General features: G+C 35.4%; 1 protein-coding gene across 1 annotated transcript in view; it reads left to right on the plus strand.

Annotated features, from left to right (window-relative positions):
- Nucleotides 1-18,491, plus strand: part of SEMA3C (semaphorin 3C) — a 198,077-nt gene that overhangs the window by 49,860 nt on the left and 129,726 nt on the right.

Here is an 18,491-nt window from a genome sequence, read left to right on the forward strand (position 1 = left end):
GAAAGCACAGTCTGATGCCTACAGTTTTGCTGCACTCAGGTCTCCCTGTGGGTGCATCAAGCGTTCTCTCTCTTATTTTGTCTCACTGTATATCTAGCAAAGTTTTTGTTGTTGTTTTTGTGTTTGTATTTGGCCACACCAGGCAGTACTCAGGGATTACTCCTGTCTCTGCACTCAGAAATCACTCCTGGCAGGCTCGGTGGGCCAAATGTGATGCTGGAAATCAAATCAGGTCAGTCCTCGGTTGGTCATGTGCAAAAGCAAATGCTCTATTGCTGGACTATCACTCCAGTCCCAGCATGGTCTTCTTAATGACCATTTCTGTTGATACTTGTTCAGATGTCTATCCTTAAAATTCCTTTCTGAGGACCAATTTTATGTTAGTTTTTATTTTCCATCCAGTACCTGCCACCTGGGATATATTTCCAACTAGCTAATGACATGATATTTTCTCCCCATTAGTATCCTGACCCTGAAATTGGGCTTCCACCCTCATATGTCACTAAAGAGTTGTTGAATATGCACACATTTATGAGATAAATATACCACACATAGTTAAAAGATTAATTAGACTGGAGATAAGGGCTGGATTTATGGGAACTTTACTTCCCAGAGCACCAGCAGCACAAGGACAAAACTCTCTTAGTGGGGTTCATGTAACCACTTTTTTTTTTATTTTTTTTAATTTATTTAAACACCATAATTACATACATGATTGTGTTTGGTTTTCAGTCATGTAAAGAACACCACCCATCACCAGTGCAACATTCCCATCACCAATGTCCCAAGTCTCCCTTCGCCCCACCCGACCCCCGCCTGTACTCTAGACAGGCTCTCCATTTTCCTCATACATTCTCATTATTAGGACAGTTCAAAATGTAGTTATTTCCCTAACTGAACTCATCACTCTTGTGGTGAGCTTCCTGAGGTGAGCTGGAACTTCCAGCTCTTTTCTCTTTTGTGTCTGAAAATTATTATTACAAGGGTGTCTTTCATTTTTCTTAAAACCCATAGATGAGTGAGACCATTCTGCATTTTTCTCTCTCTCTCTGACTTATTTCACTCAGCATAATAGATTCCGTGTACATCCATGTATAGGAAAATTTCATGACTTCATCTCTCCTGACAGCTGCATAATATTCCATTGTGTATATGTACCACAGTTTCTTTAGCCATTCGTCTGTTGAAGGGCATCTTGGTTGTTTCCAGAGTCTTGCTATGGTAAATAGTGCTGCAATGAATATAGGTGTAAGGAAGGGGTTTTTGTATTGTATTTTTGTGTTCCTAGGGTATATTTCTAGGAGTGGTATAGCTGGATCGTATGGGAGCTCGATTTCCAGTTTTTGGAGGAATCTCCATATTGCTTTCCATAAAGGTTGAACTAGACGGCATTCCCACCAGCAGTGGATAAGAGTTCCTTTCTCTCCACATCCCCACCAACACTGTTTATTCTCATTCTTTGTGATGTGTGCCATTCTCTGGGGTGTGAGGTGGTATCTCATCGTTGTTTTGATTTGCATCTCCCTGATGATTAGTGATGTGGAACATTTTTTCATGTGTCTTTTAGCCATGTGTATTTCTTCTTTGTCAAAGTGTTCATTTATTCTCCCCATTTTTTGATGGGGTTAGATGTTTTTTTCTTATAAAGTTCTGTCAGTGCCTTGTATATTTTGGAGATTAGCCCCTTATCTGATGGGTATTGGGTGAATAGTTTCTCCCACTCAGTGGGTGGCTCTTGTATCCTGGGTACTATTTCCTTTGAGGTGCAGAAGCTTCTCAGCTTAATATATTCCCATCTGTTAATCTCTGCTTTCACTTGCTTGGAGAGTGCAGTTTCCTCCTTGAAGATGCCTGTAATGTCCTGGAGTGTTTTGCCTATGTGCTGTTCCATATAACTTATGGTTTTGGGGCTGATATCGAGGTCTTTAATCCATTTGGATTTTACCTTCGTACATGATGTTAGCTGGGGGTCTAAGTTCAATTTTTTGCAAGTGGCTATCCAATTGTGCCAACACCACTTGTTGAAGAGGCTTTCCCTGCTCCATTTAGGATTTCCTGTTCCTTTATCAAAAATTAGGTGGTTGTATATCTGGGGAACATTTTCTGAGTATTCAAGCCTATTCCATTGATCTGAGGACCTATCCTTATTCCAATACCATGCTGTTTTGATAACTGTTGCTTTGTAGTACAGTTTAAAGTTGGGGAAAGTAATTCCTCCCATATTCTTTTTCCCAATGATTGCTTTAGCTATTCGAGGGTGTTTATTGTTCCAAATGAATTTCAAAAGTGTCTGATCCACTTCTTTGAAGAATGTCATGGGTATCTTTAGAGGGATGGCATTAAATCTGTATAATGCCTTGGGGAGTATTGCCATTTTGATGATGTTAATCCTGCCAATCCATGAGCAGGGTATGCGTTTCCATTTCTGTGTGTCCTCTCTTATTTCTTGGAGCAGAGTTTTATAGTTTTCTTTGTATAGGTCCTTCACATATTTAGTCAAGTTGATTCCAAGATATTTGAGTTTGTGTGGCATTATTGTGAATGGGGTTGTTTTCTTAATGTCCATTTCATCCTTATTACTATTGGTGTATAGAAAGGCCATTGATTTTTGTGTGTTAATTTTGTAGCCTGCCACCTTGCTATATGAGTCTATTGTTTCTAGAAGCTTTTTGATAGAGTCTTTAGGGTTTTCTAAGTAGAGTATCATGTCATCTGCAAACAGTGAGAGCTTGACTTCTTCCTTTCCTATCTGGATTCCCTTGATATCCTTTTCTTGCCTAATCGCTATAGCAAGTAATTCCAGTGCTATGTTGAATAGGAGTGGTGAGAGAGGACAGCCTTGTCTTGTGCCAGAATTTAGAGGGAAGGCTTTTAGTTTTTCTCCATTGAGGATAATATTTGCCACTGGCTTGTGGTAGATGGCCTTCACTATATTGAGAAAGGTTCCCTCCATTCCCATCTTGCTGAGAGTTTTGATCAAGAATGGGTGTTGGACCTTATCAAATGCTTTCTCTGCATCTATTGATATGTTCATGTGGTTTTATTCTTTATTTTATTCTTTATTCTTGTTATTGATGTTGTGTATTATGTTGATAGATTTACGGATGTTAAACCATCCTTGCATTCCTGGGATGAAACCTACTTGATCGTAGTGGATGATCTTTTTAACGAGGCATTGAATCCTATTTGCCAGGATTTTGTTGAGGATCTTTGCATCTGCATTCATCAGTGATATTGGTCTGTAATTTTCTTTTTTGGTAGCGTCTCTGTCTGGTTTAGGTATCAAGGTGATGTTGTCTTCATAAAAGCTATTTGGAAGTGTTTCTGTTTGTTCAATTTCATGAAAGAGTCTTGCCAAGATTGGCAGTAGTTCCTCTTGGAAAGTTTGATAGAATTCATTAGTGAATCCATCTGGACCTGGGCTTTTGTTTTTCGGCAGACATTTGATTACTGTTTTAATTTCATCAATGGTGACGGGGGTGTTTAGATATGCTACATCCTCTTCCTTCAACTGTGGAAGATTATAAGAGTCTAAGAATTTATCCATTTCTTCCAGGTTCTCATTTTTAGTGGCGTAGAGTTTTTCAAAGTAGTTTGTGATTACCCTTTGAATCTCTGTCATATCAGTAGTGATCTCTCCTTTTTCATTCCTGATAAGAGTTATCAAGTTTCTCTCTCTCTCTTTCTTTGTTAGGTTTGCCAGTGGTCTATCAATCTTGTTTATTTTTTCAAAGAACCAACTTCTGCTTTCGTTGATCTTTCGGATTGTTTTTTGAGTTTCCACTTTGTTGATTTCTGCTCTCAGCTTTGTTATTTCCTTCTGTCTTCCTATTCTTGGGTCCTTTTGTTGAGCATTTTCTAGTTCTATTAGCTGTGTCATTAAGCCACTCAGGTAAGCTCCTTCTTCCTTCCTGATGTGTGCTTGCAAAGCTATAAATTTTCCTCTCAGTACTGCTTTTGCTGTGTCCCATAAGTTCTGATAGTTTGTGTCTTTATTGTCATTTGTTTCCAGGAACCTTTTGATTTCCTCCTTGATTTCATCTCGGACCCACTGGTTATTGAGCATGAGGCTGTTTAACTTCCAGGTGTTAAAGTGTTTCTTCTGAGTCCCTTTGGAGTTCACAAATAATTTCAGAGCCTTGTGGTCAGCGAAGGTAGTCTGCAAAATTTCTATCCTCTTGATCTTATGGAGGTATGTTTTATGTGCCAGCATGTAGTCTATCCTGGAGAATGTCCCATGTACATTGGAGAAGAATGTGTATCCAGATTTCTGGGGCTGGAGTGTCCTATATATATCCACTAGGCCTCTTTCTTCCATTTCTCTCCTCAGGTCTAGTATATTCTTGTTGAGTTTCAGTCTGGTTGACCTATCCAGTGTTGACAAAGCCATGTTAAGGTCCCCCACAATTATTGTGTTGTTGTTGATATTATTTTTCAGATTTGTCAACAGTTGTATTAAATATTTTGCTGGCCCCTCATTCGGTGCATATATGTTTAGGAGAGTGAATTCTTCCTGCTTTACGTACCCCTTGATTAATATAAAATGTCCATCTTTGTCCCTTACAACCTTCCTGAGTATAAAGTTTGCATTATCTGATATTAGTATGGCCACTCCAGCTTTTTTATGGGTGTTGTTTGCATTGGATAATTTTTCTCCAGCCTTTTATTTTGAGTCTATGTTTATTCTGACTATTCAGGTGCATTTCTTGTAGGCAGCAGAAGGTTGGATTGAGTTTTTTGATCCATTTAGCCACTCTGTGTCTCTTAACTGGTGCATTTAGTCCATTGACATTGAGAGAAAGAATTGTCCTGGGATTTAACGCCATCTTTATTTCAAAATTTGGTGTGTCTTTTGGTCAGTCTTGTCTTAGATTAGGTCTTTCAGTTTTTCTCTTAAGACTGGTTTTGTGTCTGTGAAGTTTCTGAGCTGTTTTTTGTCTGTGAAACCGTGTATTCTTCCGTCAAACCGGAAAGTGAGTTTTGCTGGGTATAGTATTCTGGGTGAAGCATTCATTTCATTCAGTCTTGTCACAATATCCCACCACTGCTTTCTGGCATTGAGTGTTTCTGGTGACAGGTCTGCTGTAAATCTCAGGGAAGCTTGCTTGAACGTGATTTCCCCTTTTGATCTTGCTGTTTTCAGAATTCTGTCTCTATCTGTGGGATTTGTCATTGTGACTAGGATGTGTCTTGGGATGGTTTTTCTGGGTTCTTTTTTGGTTGGTACTCTTCGGGCATGCAGGATTTGATCACATATATTCTTTAGCTCTGGAAGTTTCTCTTTAATGATGTTCTTGACCGTTGATTCTTCCTGGAAATTTTCTTCCTGGGTCTCTGGGACTCCAATGATTCTTAAGTTGTTTCTGTTGATCTTATCATAGACTTCTATTTTCATCTGTTCCCATTCTTTGACTAATTTTTCCATTGTCTGCTCATTTGCTTTAAGTTTTTTGTCCAATCTCTCCTGCTGTATGGAATTGTTATGTATCTCATCTTCCACAGCACCAAGTCTATTCTCAGCTTCTGATACCCTGTCCCAGAGCTTATCCATCTTGTCATTCACTTCGTTTACTGACTTGTTCAGTCCTGTTAGTTGACATGTTATTTCAGTTTGGAGTTTTGTGATTTCTGTCTTCATATTTTCTTGGTTCTTATTAGTGTTCTGTTCAACTCGATCCATGGTTTCTTGGAGTCCGTTGAGCATCTTCCATATTGCTAGTCTAAAGTCCTTATCTGAGAGGTTGATTAGTTGGTTGGTCATTATCTGGTCCTCAGAATTGTCATCTTCATTCTCTATGTCTGATGGTGGCCTGCGTTTTTTCCCCATTGTCACACTTGTATTGTGGGTTTTTCTACGTGTTGTGGTGGTATTCATTGTCTATATGATGCAGGCAGCATACTCCTCTGGCTCCTCCCTTTCTGGATGGGCTGACTTGCCTCTAAGGGAGGGGAGTCCTCCGTGGATGAAGCCTCACACTGGGTCAAATATTAGGCCCGAGCATGCAACAGAGAAGACAGTCTGGAGAGAAATGTTTGCTTCTGTGCTATAGCGCCGTTCTTATTGTGATTTTTTCCTTCTTGTTGCAATGGAGTTCTTTCCTTAGAAAGAGTGCATGGCCGCGTAGCGAAGCGGAGCGGCCGTGTTCCGCTGGAGCCTCTTTTTGCCCCACTCGCTAGATTTTCACGCAAGAGGACAGTAGACAGACATAGACAGGTCACACTCACAGTTTTTCACAGTTGGGCCTCACTGGGCCGGTGTACTTTCGCTGATTTTCCCCGCCTGCTGTCACACACAGGGAGCCGGCTTTTGCCTCTTGTATCCACTTTTATCTCTGTTACTCTCCAAGTGAAGATTTCTATGAGATAAATACATTTCAGAGACTTATGCACCATCTGTTCTAGTCCCCTTTGATATATAAAAGCCTTCCCTGGTTAGATTAGCATACATAGACAAATGTCTGTCAGTGTTTGTCTTTGCTCTTTCTCTCAAAAAATAAGTATAGAATGTGATGGAGAATCAGGGTGCTCAGTCCACAAGGCTGTGAGCCCCCTGACCCCTGACCATCTCTTAAATCTGTCTTGCTTTCTTAATCTTCACTGTGCCATACTATTTCAGACCCTTTCAACTAAGGCTGGTTCCTAGCAGAGTCACATACTTCCTCAATATTTTATTCAATCTCTTCATAGCTGTGGTTCCATTTCACATTTGCAAATATATCTTAAGTTCTTATATATAAGTTCTTACTTGTTTCAAGTTATTTCCCACCTGTCATGAGGCTTTTTTGTTGCTGATCTCAAATTCCTCATTTTTTGTGTAATCCACAATAACTTTCTCTCTAACATGAGACTCTATGTTTTATAATTTGTCCAGGGTTCCCTCACCATTGTAATGCTAGGATTCATCCTAATTGTATCTTTGGTTATTGTCTTCTCTGAATCCAGTGTTCTTATGTACATCTTTGTATTAGGTTACTGATATGAATATCTGTATTCCTCAGTCACTTCAAGTTTTCTAATTATGGCCATAAATTATTCTTCCCTCATGTCTCATATTTCAGCCTACCCTGGCCTTAGTAATTGGGCAGATTTATCTATCTCAATAACCAAGGTAATACAGGAGAATAATTTTTAAATTTTAGAGCAATTTTATTTTCATAGCAATACTGTGAAGTAGTACACAGTTCATATTTCTCAATTCATGCAAAACTTTGTTATTAGCATCCCCCATTAGAATGATATTTTATTCTAATTGAGTAACCTCTATTTATAACATCATCACCAAAATCCAAAATTTTCATGCTTTAACTCTACAGGTTTTACATATTGTGTGTTTGCTTGGGTAAATGTATAGTTGTATGTATTTATTGCTATAGTATTAAACAGATTATCTTTCTTAATGGATAACATTCTTCATTCTTTTTTAACATTCTTCTCTCTTAGTATCAGTTATATTGTCCTCTTGCATTTATTACATAAAATTTCCTAATTCACTCCACTTTTCCAATGTCAGTTGTGAAATTATATTTACTTTTATTCCATAATGTTTAAAACACCATGAATTTAATAGGAAAAACAAAATTATATTAATGGAGAATAACCATGAGTTAGTACATTTCAATAAAGAATATAAATTTTAAATTTGTGATTACAAATAATTATAACTAAACTTATAATTGTTTAGGTGGAAAGAAATAGACTCGCTATGAATGGAAACTTAATACATAAGATCACCTGAGAGGATATAATTCCTTTTCAGTAATATTCTACATTCAGTAGAATGTATCCTAAATTCAGCTTTCCACATTGTAAATTCCCTTTTGATAAATTATCTTACTTTTTGATGCTGTGAAAGGGGTTAATATGGAGATTTTACAAAGTAACAAATACTTAATTTTATCATCTTTACTAAAAATATAGACAAAATTCTTCATAGGAAAGTAAATATAATCACTAAAGTTCTGTAATGATGTAAATTAATTTTCAGCATGGAAGAAAAGAGTGATGTAAACAGAGAAGCATATTTAAAGTGCTCTTTGAAACATCAGTGACCTATTATTACCAAATAGCAAAATCAAAATAAAGTCAAAAAATCATCTGAAACCAGGTTAGGTGAGTCAGTATCATAATTATAAGCACACTGAGATTGTTCTCTGCAGAAATTTTACAAATCTCATTATAAAGGATTGTATTGTGCTGATGTTCATGAACTTCAAGTTATAAAGAACTTTTAAGTTTGAGGAGAATTATGAAAAATATTTTTAATATGAACAATTCTTTAGGACCTGTCAGCAAATGCCATGAGTTGGAATGCATAATTAATTAGGAAGTTAGTTAAAATAATGGTATTGCCACTATAAAGTTTGTAGTGCATTTAGGAAGATTGATGCATATTTCCTGTGACAGTGGGGTTTAAGTTTAATAATTATAGGTTATCAATAAATAATCCTAGATAAGGTCATTGTTTTAGACTTCACAAGATTGTTTCCAAAGCAAACTACAGGATGTCAGAAAAGTAAACTCCACCACTTAGAGCTATCTTGTGGCCCTCTACCATGACAGATGGTGCCCTGCCTGTCCTGAGCAGCTTGTAGGACAAAGCTGAATGTCAACACCACTGGGATGTAATTATTACAATCTCTTGGGTCCGGTTTGGTGTGACTCTAAAAGCAATTTTCTGGGAAATGCTGGGAGCATTGCAATGATGGAAAGAGCAAAGAACTGGGAGCTTTTATTGAGACCATTTTACTGACAAGTGTTTTCACACTGCTTATGAATAAGTATTTTGCATGTGAAAGATCAATTTGACAAATAAATTTTAAAATTTAGGAATGGTCCATGTGTGCTAATTTAAATATTATCAAATGACTTCAATTATATCACTTAATGAATTAATTGATCATCTAAATAATTTTAGAAAATTACTTTTAATGGTTACATGTTTTTGTATTTGTGGTCACATATGATAAATTGCCACCGAACTTATTTAATCTTTAAACAACCTTATAAGTAAGATGTTGTTGTTAGCTTATTAATTTATAAATAGGAAAATTCATTACATAAAAAGGTCAGGAGGTCAGTAATGACATAAAATAGTGCTAGATCAGTACCCAAACCACGACTTCTGATTTTAGAGTCCCTCCTGGTTCTTTTCCTATATTGTTTTAAATGTATCTTCAAGATGACCAGTATTCTGAATGGTGGTAATCCCTAAACATTTTGCAGTCTTGGATAATGAAAACATAATATTAAAATGTAAAATATTAATGCTATTAAAATTGATCATTAGGAAAATTATTAAAAACATAGATCTCTTCCTAGAAAAAAATCCTTAAGTATATCTCTTATGAGAAAGTTTGAAAATTGTATTCCTAAATATTAATATTACCAAAGGGATTCTTGTTTTCAAAGGGATTCTTGTTTTACTGGGGAAAACCTTATAAAAATATCAATTTTTTTTTAAATTCATGTCTATTGAAGACCTTTCTATGTGATGATCTACATATGAAAGTTGTGTTGCTTATGAGATAGAGCTAAATAAATAAAAAAATAAATAAACATTTTTTTATTCTTTGATTTTTGGGTATTCAAGGATTACTCCAGGCTTTGCACTCAGAGGTTACTCCTGGCAAGATCACAGGGCCATATAGGACGTTATCAAACCCAGGTCAATTACATACGAGCCAAATGCTCTGCCTGCTGTATTTATAGCTCCTGCCCCAACCTAAACAATTTAAAAATATCATCTCCAATTTTCACAACAGCCTGTTAAGTAAGGGCTATTTATTCTAGCTAATATTTTGCCAATGTAGAAACAGAGAAGATCAAGAACATTGCCAATAGTCTGTTAAACTAAACATATAATAAAGTAGAACTTGCATGTACTACCAATTACTCAGTTTAGATTTGATTTCTCAAAGGTGTGCTTAATAGATTGACCCTTAATTAAGGAAGTATTGAGAATCTACTTAACTCAAGGAAATAACCTAATGAACTGCAACTGCTGTAAATAAAATGCTAGTTGTGATTTTTCTTGCTGGTTTGTAAGTTCTAGGCTGTGAATACATAAGAGATAATATCAAGTCACGAGGAAATTAGCAATCTAATTATATTACTCTTTGTGAAGAGCTCGAAACCATCATTATAAATTCTGCACTCTGTGTAAATCATAAAAGTACCATGAAAACCTTAAAAGGGTGATTTCACTCTGAGAAATGACTTTGAGGTGGATCTTGTATGAAGATAAGGGGAAGACATATGACTGAGAGATTTATCATTCTGATTCAGAAAAGTTGGAGTAATGTCATATTTATGATGTATTGGAGGACTGAAGAGAAGTAAATCAGTGTGAACATTTCAGCAAGAACTTTTACTTTTGCCATCATTTTTTAACGATTAAGCAGTGATTAGTTGTCTTTGAAAATACAAATTTAAATTTGCTTCCTTGCATTTGATGATTTCAGATTTTGCTTCAAATCAATAACAAATGCTGCAAATGCCCGTGATTCCCCTTTGGAGGTATCACATGTACATGGTGTCTGTGGGACAGAAGGGTGACTTGAATAAGGAAATCAAACTAAGAGAAATGGAGGTTTATGTGGTATTTACCTTGGAAGAACTGGCAAGAGTGGTGGTGTCTATGACTCCCTCTAAGCTCACAGTTTTCATAGTCCTAACTGATCTATATAAAAGAGAATTGGAGCATTGCCTTATATTCTGTTAGAATAAGAGAATATAAAAATTCATATTTTATTGAAATCCCCATTTGAAAATATTTGGCTCCATAAGCGTAGTCCTAAAATGCAGTGCTGACAAAGTGCATCTGTGTGACAGATGTCTGTATTAGACCCATAGCCCAGAGCTCTGACCTCTGCCCTGCTCATTGCGCCTCTGCCTTGCTCTGTAACCACAATTCATACTCTCCTTTCCTCTGCTCATCACATTCTGATTCTCTCCATATTGGTCTTCTTTCATGCACCCAGAATTTGTCAGCTCTCCCCAAAGCAGCTGGGTCTCTTGGACTCTAAGCATTCTATGTCTCCTGTTGACTTAAATCTTCTTTTTTCTCCCATCCTCTTCTCAGTATTTACATTTTTCAGAGCTGCATATCCTGTCCCCTCTAGCTAATCACACATTATTTCATTTCCCTAATCTAATGTCCCTCAAAATGTAATCTAGGAAATCATGATGGCACTCATGATCGATTTAGAGAGTCTATAGATCAAAGCCAATTCCATTACATAGTAACATGTAGTTTTCTTTTTCATCATTTTGAGATGTAAGGGAGTTGAGCAGTTGATACTAAGGACCTCTTCTCTTTTCTGTGCTCAGAGTTACTGGGGGACCACATAATGTGTTGGAGATAGAACAGGTTTGACTTCTTATAAGGCAAATTTCTTTACCCATGTGCCTTCTGGCCCACTCACTTTTATTAGCTCATGGATATAGAGGGTTTTTTTTAAGAATATATTTATGATATATAATGTTGTATCAGATTGAATGCAAAATCAAATCTAAAATGTATTTCTTCTATTATTCAAAAACACATTAAAATAGCTGAAAAAACTGTTTAAAACACTACTGTAATATAATTTTGTATATGGGAGATATGGTTATTTTTAATTTATGTAATATTTAATAATTTATTAATGTATGCCTAAACTTTCATTTGGAACTGATAACTAGAAGAATGACAAATAAAAACCTATATCTTATATATTTATGTATATTACAATATGTATATAATATATATTGCTTTATTTTTCTTTGAGTTGGGGGAAACTTCCATTGCTACTCATGAGTTATAAGCTGTTCCGTGCTCAGGAATAACTCCAGGAAGGGCTTGGTAGTATGTGGTGCTGGGTATTTGAACCACCATGATTGGGATACAATGTAAATAATTTACCTATTGTATTATTTCTGCAGCACCTCCATAATATTTTGTAAGGTACACAATAATATTTGAATGTTAAAAGGTCTTAAGACACCAAATTTTGTTAATAATTGCTTTAAATTACATTAATAACTATAATTGCTTATATTATTTAGTATTTTAAATACATAAACTTCATGTAGACATGAATTTCTTGAATCTAGCAGCACCTGGAAAAGTGCCTTAGTATACACTCAGTAAATGTCCATAGAGTAAGAGAATTAATACATGAACATATGATGTCTGAATAGGATATTTGTTCTAAACCATTGGTTGAGTTTTTTTCTGCAGGAAGTTTGGCAACAAGGTAGTGACTATTAAACTGATTATGCAGTTAATGAAGAAAAGTTTTCCAAATTAAGTTATAATGAGATAAAAACGGCATATTGGATTTATTTTATACCAAAAGTAAATGAAATTGCATCATCTTTATTTTTCCCACACATTTTTTTTTTACCAATTCGTTAGCCCCTATCCTCTTGACTAGTTAACTGGGCAGAAAATTTGAAATCTTTGTGCTTTTCTTTAAGCTATAAATACATACGTGTTAACGAATGAGGTCACATCAATTTCAGTGGGATTCTGACAGAAAACACAGTGTAGTTCATTAGTAAGGCTGACAAATTTACAGCCAGAAACTCACATTGGCTTTTATAGAGGGCAATAAATTAAAGGTGGCCAAATCCATTCTGAGAGGCAGTATTACAGTTTGAACTCCGTCTGGCAATATATACATATGACTCTGAAGTAAGCTGTTAATATAGAGGAAGAAGGTGTGATGTCTGCACTGTGATTTGAAATTATCCAGAGGGGGGTCTTTCGACCTACCACCGAAGAGATTACAAAATTTATCATGAGGGCAGAGGTCCCTGATCTACTGCCCCCTTTACAGAAAAAAATCACTCCCTTGAAATTTACCTTCTTTAAGCATACAACAAGCGCCCCTTTTTGAATGAATCAGGCGCATACTGCTCCCAGTCATTTCCCAGCTTCCCCCAGGGGCAGTATTATCCACTTTTCCACTTTGAGTAATGGTGTTAGATAGTATTTACATTGTCTGATATTGATGCATTTTCTTAAAGTGCAAATTTCAAAGTAGAACTTTTAAGAATTCTGACATTAGTACCAAAATCACATGCTTAATACATGCTCCTTGTTTTTATTAGCCATATTATCTTGATCAATCCACTGAACATCTCTGCCTTGTTGATGTATTTGTAAAAAACATTTTCCTATAGAGTCATAAAAATTAAATCACTCATGAAAAATTAATTGGAAGAGTATGGCCACATGGCTCATCTTCTGGCAATGTTACTGTTTATGGTTATGACACACTTCATAAGCAGAATAAGAAATTGTATTAAGAAGTCTGAGTGTCTAGTAAAGCATATATGTGTGTGAGTGTGTGTGTGTGTGTGTGTGTGAGTGAGTGTGTGCGTGCACACTGCAGAGTGCTTTAGTGAAGGAAGTAAGGCAATAGGAATCAAGATGGCAGTTCTCATCAGTGGCACTTGACTAGAATGGAATGGAAAAGAGTTCTTGATGGGACTGGATATCTTAGAAGAATTTTGTCATTTTTATCTGGTGGAAGGTAAATTCAGGGAAAGAAGGCACTGATTATGCTTTACTCCTTGATGAGTACATGGGGATTAATATATAAAAATAGAAGTAAAGAGTGTTAAAAGGACTCTACAAATCATACATTAGACCTACTCTACACGAAAAAGAGAAAAGTTTTGAGCATGAAAATTTTTGTTTGTTTTTTTTTTCTCCTATACTCAATGACTCTCAGGGGTCACTCTTAGCTATGTGCTCAAAAATTACTCCTGACTTGAGGGACTATATAGAATGCCTGGCGATTGAACCAGGGTCCTTACTAGGCTATTGTACAGAAGGGAGACTCCGTACCACTTGTGCTACTGCCTCGGCCCCTTGAGCATGAGAATTTTTGATCATCAGTTATTATCTATTCTGTGTAGTTTTAAACAAGATAAAGGAAACCCTAGTGAGAAATGGTGAAATTAAGGTCTGAGGAAGTACCTGAAAAGGAAAAGTAATTGGATATAAAGAAACGGAGAGTTTATCTGTGAATTCTAAGGCATATAAGAAGGCTATAGAAATGTGAGAGTAGGAGTCAAGGATGAGTCTGATGTGAAAATTCCAGAAACTGAGAAACGTGAATATAAGAATGATACTCTCAATGGCTATTAGTTTGTGAAAGAAAATAAAACATAAAACAATTTTACTATCAAAATACTATTAAAATATTCTGTAACCCAAAACATATCTGAATTTCTCATGCTATTTTGACTCACTTCTTTCTTTTATGAAGGACATCATTTAAATGAATGCAGTTCCTGATGGGAGGGCTTGGCATGGACTCTGGAATGGTGAAGGAGAATGTAGAAATGAGAATTATGTTCAATAGAATCACACCACTTACAGCACATTTTTACTTCTCTGAGAATTTTTATGATGCTATAAATGTTCAAGGTAACACTGAAAATGTGTTTTTCAACATTTAAGAACTGATCTATGAACAAGTACTAATATAACAAGCAAATTCTGCTTTCCATGTAATGAGATGCTGATTTGCTTTGCTACTAAAGAGCACGCTTTCATTAACATTTTGCTAGCAAATTGCAGCTAATTATGAACATTAAATTCTTATGTGATTATTTGCAGCATTGCCAAGTGTGTGTGAGTGGAAGAAGTGGTATTTAGTTCAACAATCTAAGTTACTAGAAATTGCACTGCATGCTTTAATATTTTTTTACTGTCCTCATTGTAGTTAAAATTGGAGCTACTCATAATTTTTCCCATTGACCTATGTGAGACCTTTTCCTCTATCTACATAAATTTAGCATGAATAAAACTTATGTTTTGTGAATAGTAAATAATCTTATATCTAATGTGATATGCACATTTTAGTCTTATATTAGAAACCAATTTTGTGGTGGTGGTGTCTGTGTTTAGGGCCACATAGTGGTATTTATGTTCCAAATTCAATGCTTGGAGTACTTCCAACTATAGTTAGGGACTATGTGGTGTCAAAGTTCAATGCCCAGGCACCCTACATGCAAACCATGAACTACAACTCTGTGAGCTATCTTTCAGCCTGAGAGTTTTAGCTTTAATGGTCTTTCAGTGCTCTTACAATGAGCATTTCACAGTTTACACATAAGTTGATTTCCAAAATATTGCTGTTTATTTGCCCCAGTTTTTTTCTGACATAGCTTTCTGGATCCACAAGAGCAGATGATAGAGCCACACAGACTTCTGTGGATTCCTGCAATCTGCTTCTATGGAATAACTTCAGGCAACAATCAGTTTCTTTCTTCCTACCTTAAACAACTTTTGACATTTCATAATAATGATTTCATATGATGACAAAAATTCCTGAGTAAGATTTTCTTCCAAAGAAAAAATCCTCTATTCATACTCTGATTAAGAGTACAAGTAATAAAAAATAAATAGTACAAGTAATAAACATTAGTAAACAATGTGCTCTTCTAAAATATAAAAAATGGAACTAGAGAGGAAAGAAATATGGACTACTCTGGTATTTCAGACAGCCATGTTTTGTTTGTATCTTTGAAAAGAGAGAAACTCAGTAGCCTTTATGCAAAAATTGCTAACCACAGTCCATATTCACAGGCATATACAGCTGTGGCCTGCACTATATGAAAAAAATGACATTGATATCAGCATTTATAACTTACAAGATTTCATAGAAATGAAATTTTATCTCTTGAAAAATGGGAAAATTTGACAGTTTTTTGGGCCACACCTGGTGACATTCAGGGGTTACTTGTGGCTATGTGCTTAGAAATCGCTCCTGGCTTGGGGTCCATCTGGGATGCCAGGGGATCGAACTGCGGGCCTCCTTGGTTAGTGTGTGCAAGGCAAATGCTGCACCACTTGTGCCACTGTTCCGGCTCCACCTTATTTTATTTCTACTATCTTTTTGGTTTGCCGGTATAAAACACTGAGATGAAAATTCAGTTCTTATTTTTTGTTCATTTGTATTATTTGATAGCCTGTTGGAACTTATTTGCATTATTTATGGTTGCTAAAGGAATGGAATACTTTGCTTCATGACATTTTTCATGATGAGAGGCTAATATATGTGTAAAAGTAGACTAACTCCGATTTTATTTAAATTCCACTACATAATGATCTTTCAAATGCACTATTTTTATCATTTCTTCCATATTTAGATATATTTAATTTTTCTATAAAAATGTATGTTTTGTTTTTTTGTTTTTTTTTTTGGTTTTTTTGGGCCACACCCTGTGACGCTCAGGGGTTACTCCTGGCTATGCGCTCAGAAGTTGCTCCTGGCTTCTTGGGGGACCATATGGGACAGTCACTATTTTCTAAGAGAACCCAGTAAGAGAAGTTATAAAGCAAGTACCACCACATTCTTCCTGCCTGTACAAACAATTCACAGAGGTACAGTAATACCCAGAATAACCAGATAGGGAAATAATGTGGATGGACTTAACAGTACAGACAATGTGAGAAAAAGGTTATTATCACAAGATCATTGCTTATTAGCGATATCTATACTGAGATACTGTATCCTTATAAGGTTGTGGGTCTCAAATCTCTTCCTTTAACCACTGACTAGAAAATATTAACTTAATTAATGGTATGTAACTTGGTAAATTTGTTGCTTGCCTTGTATATTAACACATTCTTTCTAAAAAAAAAAAGTACTACACAGGCATTCCAACCTCTCTCCCAAGAATTCTCTCTATTTTTCCATGCTTATTTCCATAATTTCAGCCTCACATTTTTTTTTAGCAGTGACTATAAGTACCTCTTGTTTAGCAATAGTTTTTAAGAGACTTATGAGTTTAACTTTTAGAGTTTATATTTTTTGTTTAAGTTTTTATGGTAGAAATTCTCAGTTAAATATGCAGTGTCTAAATGCAAATCTTCAATTATCTTAAATAGTGCATAATTTGAGTGATTATTTAAAATTACTATTGAGCTACAAGAAGCTACATGAATAAGCTCCTTCAATATTGAATTAGATTCAAAATTCCCAGACAGTTTTCAGTAAAAACAGAGTCCTCTCCAACTACCCTAAAACCTGGCTGGAGAACTAATTATAATTATGTAAGGCCGTCATCATGGAATCTGCTTAAAAAAACTGGATTTAATAAATGACATAACTTCTTAAAGAATGATAAAAAATAAATACCAATTAAAATAATGATTATAAAAGTATGAATCCAGATGATTTATTGAATCAAGAAATTTATTAGTGTGATATTGTCTGTAAATAGGTCTTCTAAAATCCAAATTTGAACTGTAAGATTATAGAAAACACTGATGATACCATACAGTTTCTTTAAACTTAGCCTAACTAGCACCATATGATATAATGTTGATCAATAATCTGAGAATTTTTTATTGGCAAATCATGCTCTATCTTAGAGAGTTTTGGACAGTTTGATAGAGAAAATATTTCTAAAAATACTCTGGAATCTTTAAACTGTTCAAGTAATTAAAACTTGCTGAATCTGGGATTGGAGCAGTGGCACAAGCAGTAGGGCGTTTGCCTTGCTATGTGCTAAGCCCCAGCATTCCATATGGTCCCCCAAGCCAGGAGCGATTCTGAGTGCATAGCCAGGAGTAACCCCTGAGCATCGATGGGTGTGACTCCAAAATAAAAAAACAAACAAACAATAGAAACCCTTGCTGAGTCTGGAGAGGTAATACATAGGTTAAGATACCTGCATTGCATATAATCCTGTCAAGACTGGTTCAATCACTGTTACTGCATATGATCCCCTGAGCAGAAGTGATACTTGAACACAGGGAGAAGTAAACCTTGGGCACCACCAAGTGTGCTCAAAAGTGTTACATCTTTTGATATTTTTCAACTTTGATATCACTTTTCTAAAGGCTTTAGTCATTTTAATATATCTATTTAATATATGTTGTTCTGGCTTAGTATATATTTGACTTGATGTATTGCCAAAAATACTTCTCATAAAACGTGATATAGACATAAAATGAAGTAACTTATAAAATTTGAGTATTTTATTGGGTCTTTAAAGCAGGTCTAGAATATTGAAATCCATTACAAGGAAATGTGTGACATCATGCTATTAAATGACGAGTATAACTGAGTATTTTATTTTCACATTATAAGTTATTGCAAGTAGAAAATTATTTATGATGTATTTTATCCTTAATCTTTAAGACAGATAATTCTGAAGCAATGCCATTTGAAGGTTCTTTAGCATTATTTTAAAAACATTCCTTTGATTTAGGAATAATTACTGGATTAGTATATATCAAAATCAAAGTTTGGATAAAATTAGGGAAAAGTATTTTTTTCATATACTTTATATTTAAAATTCATCCAGTAATACTGCTTCCTAGAAATAAAGTATCACAAGAATACTCATATAAGTAAGTCCTAATTTTCTTGTGTTTGGTCAATTGGATAATGATCTTTGTTAATTAAGTGAAAATCCATCTGATTTCATCAAGTTGCCTTTGATTTAAAGTCACACAGAAAGCTATGTCAACAGTACTGACA

Source organism: Suncus etruscus, chromosome 1 (genome assembly GCF_024139225.1).
Source record: "Suncus etruscus isolate mSunEtr1 chromosome 1, mSunEtr1.pri.cur, whole genome shotgun sequence".
Lineage (NCBI taxonomy): Eukaryota > Metazoa > Chordata > Mammalia > Eulipotyphla > Soricidae > Suncus > Suncus etruscus.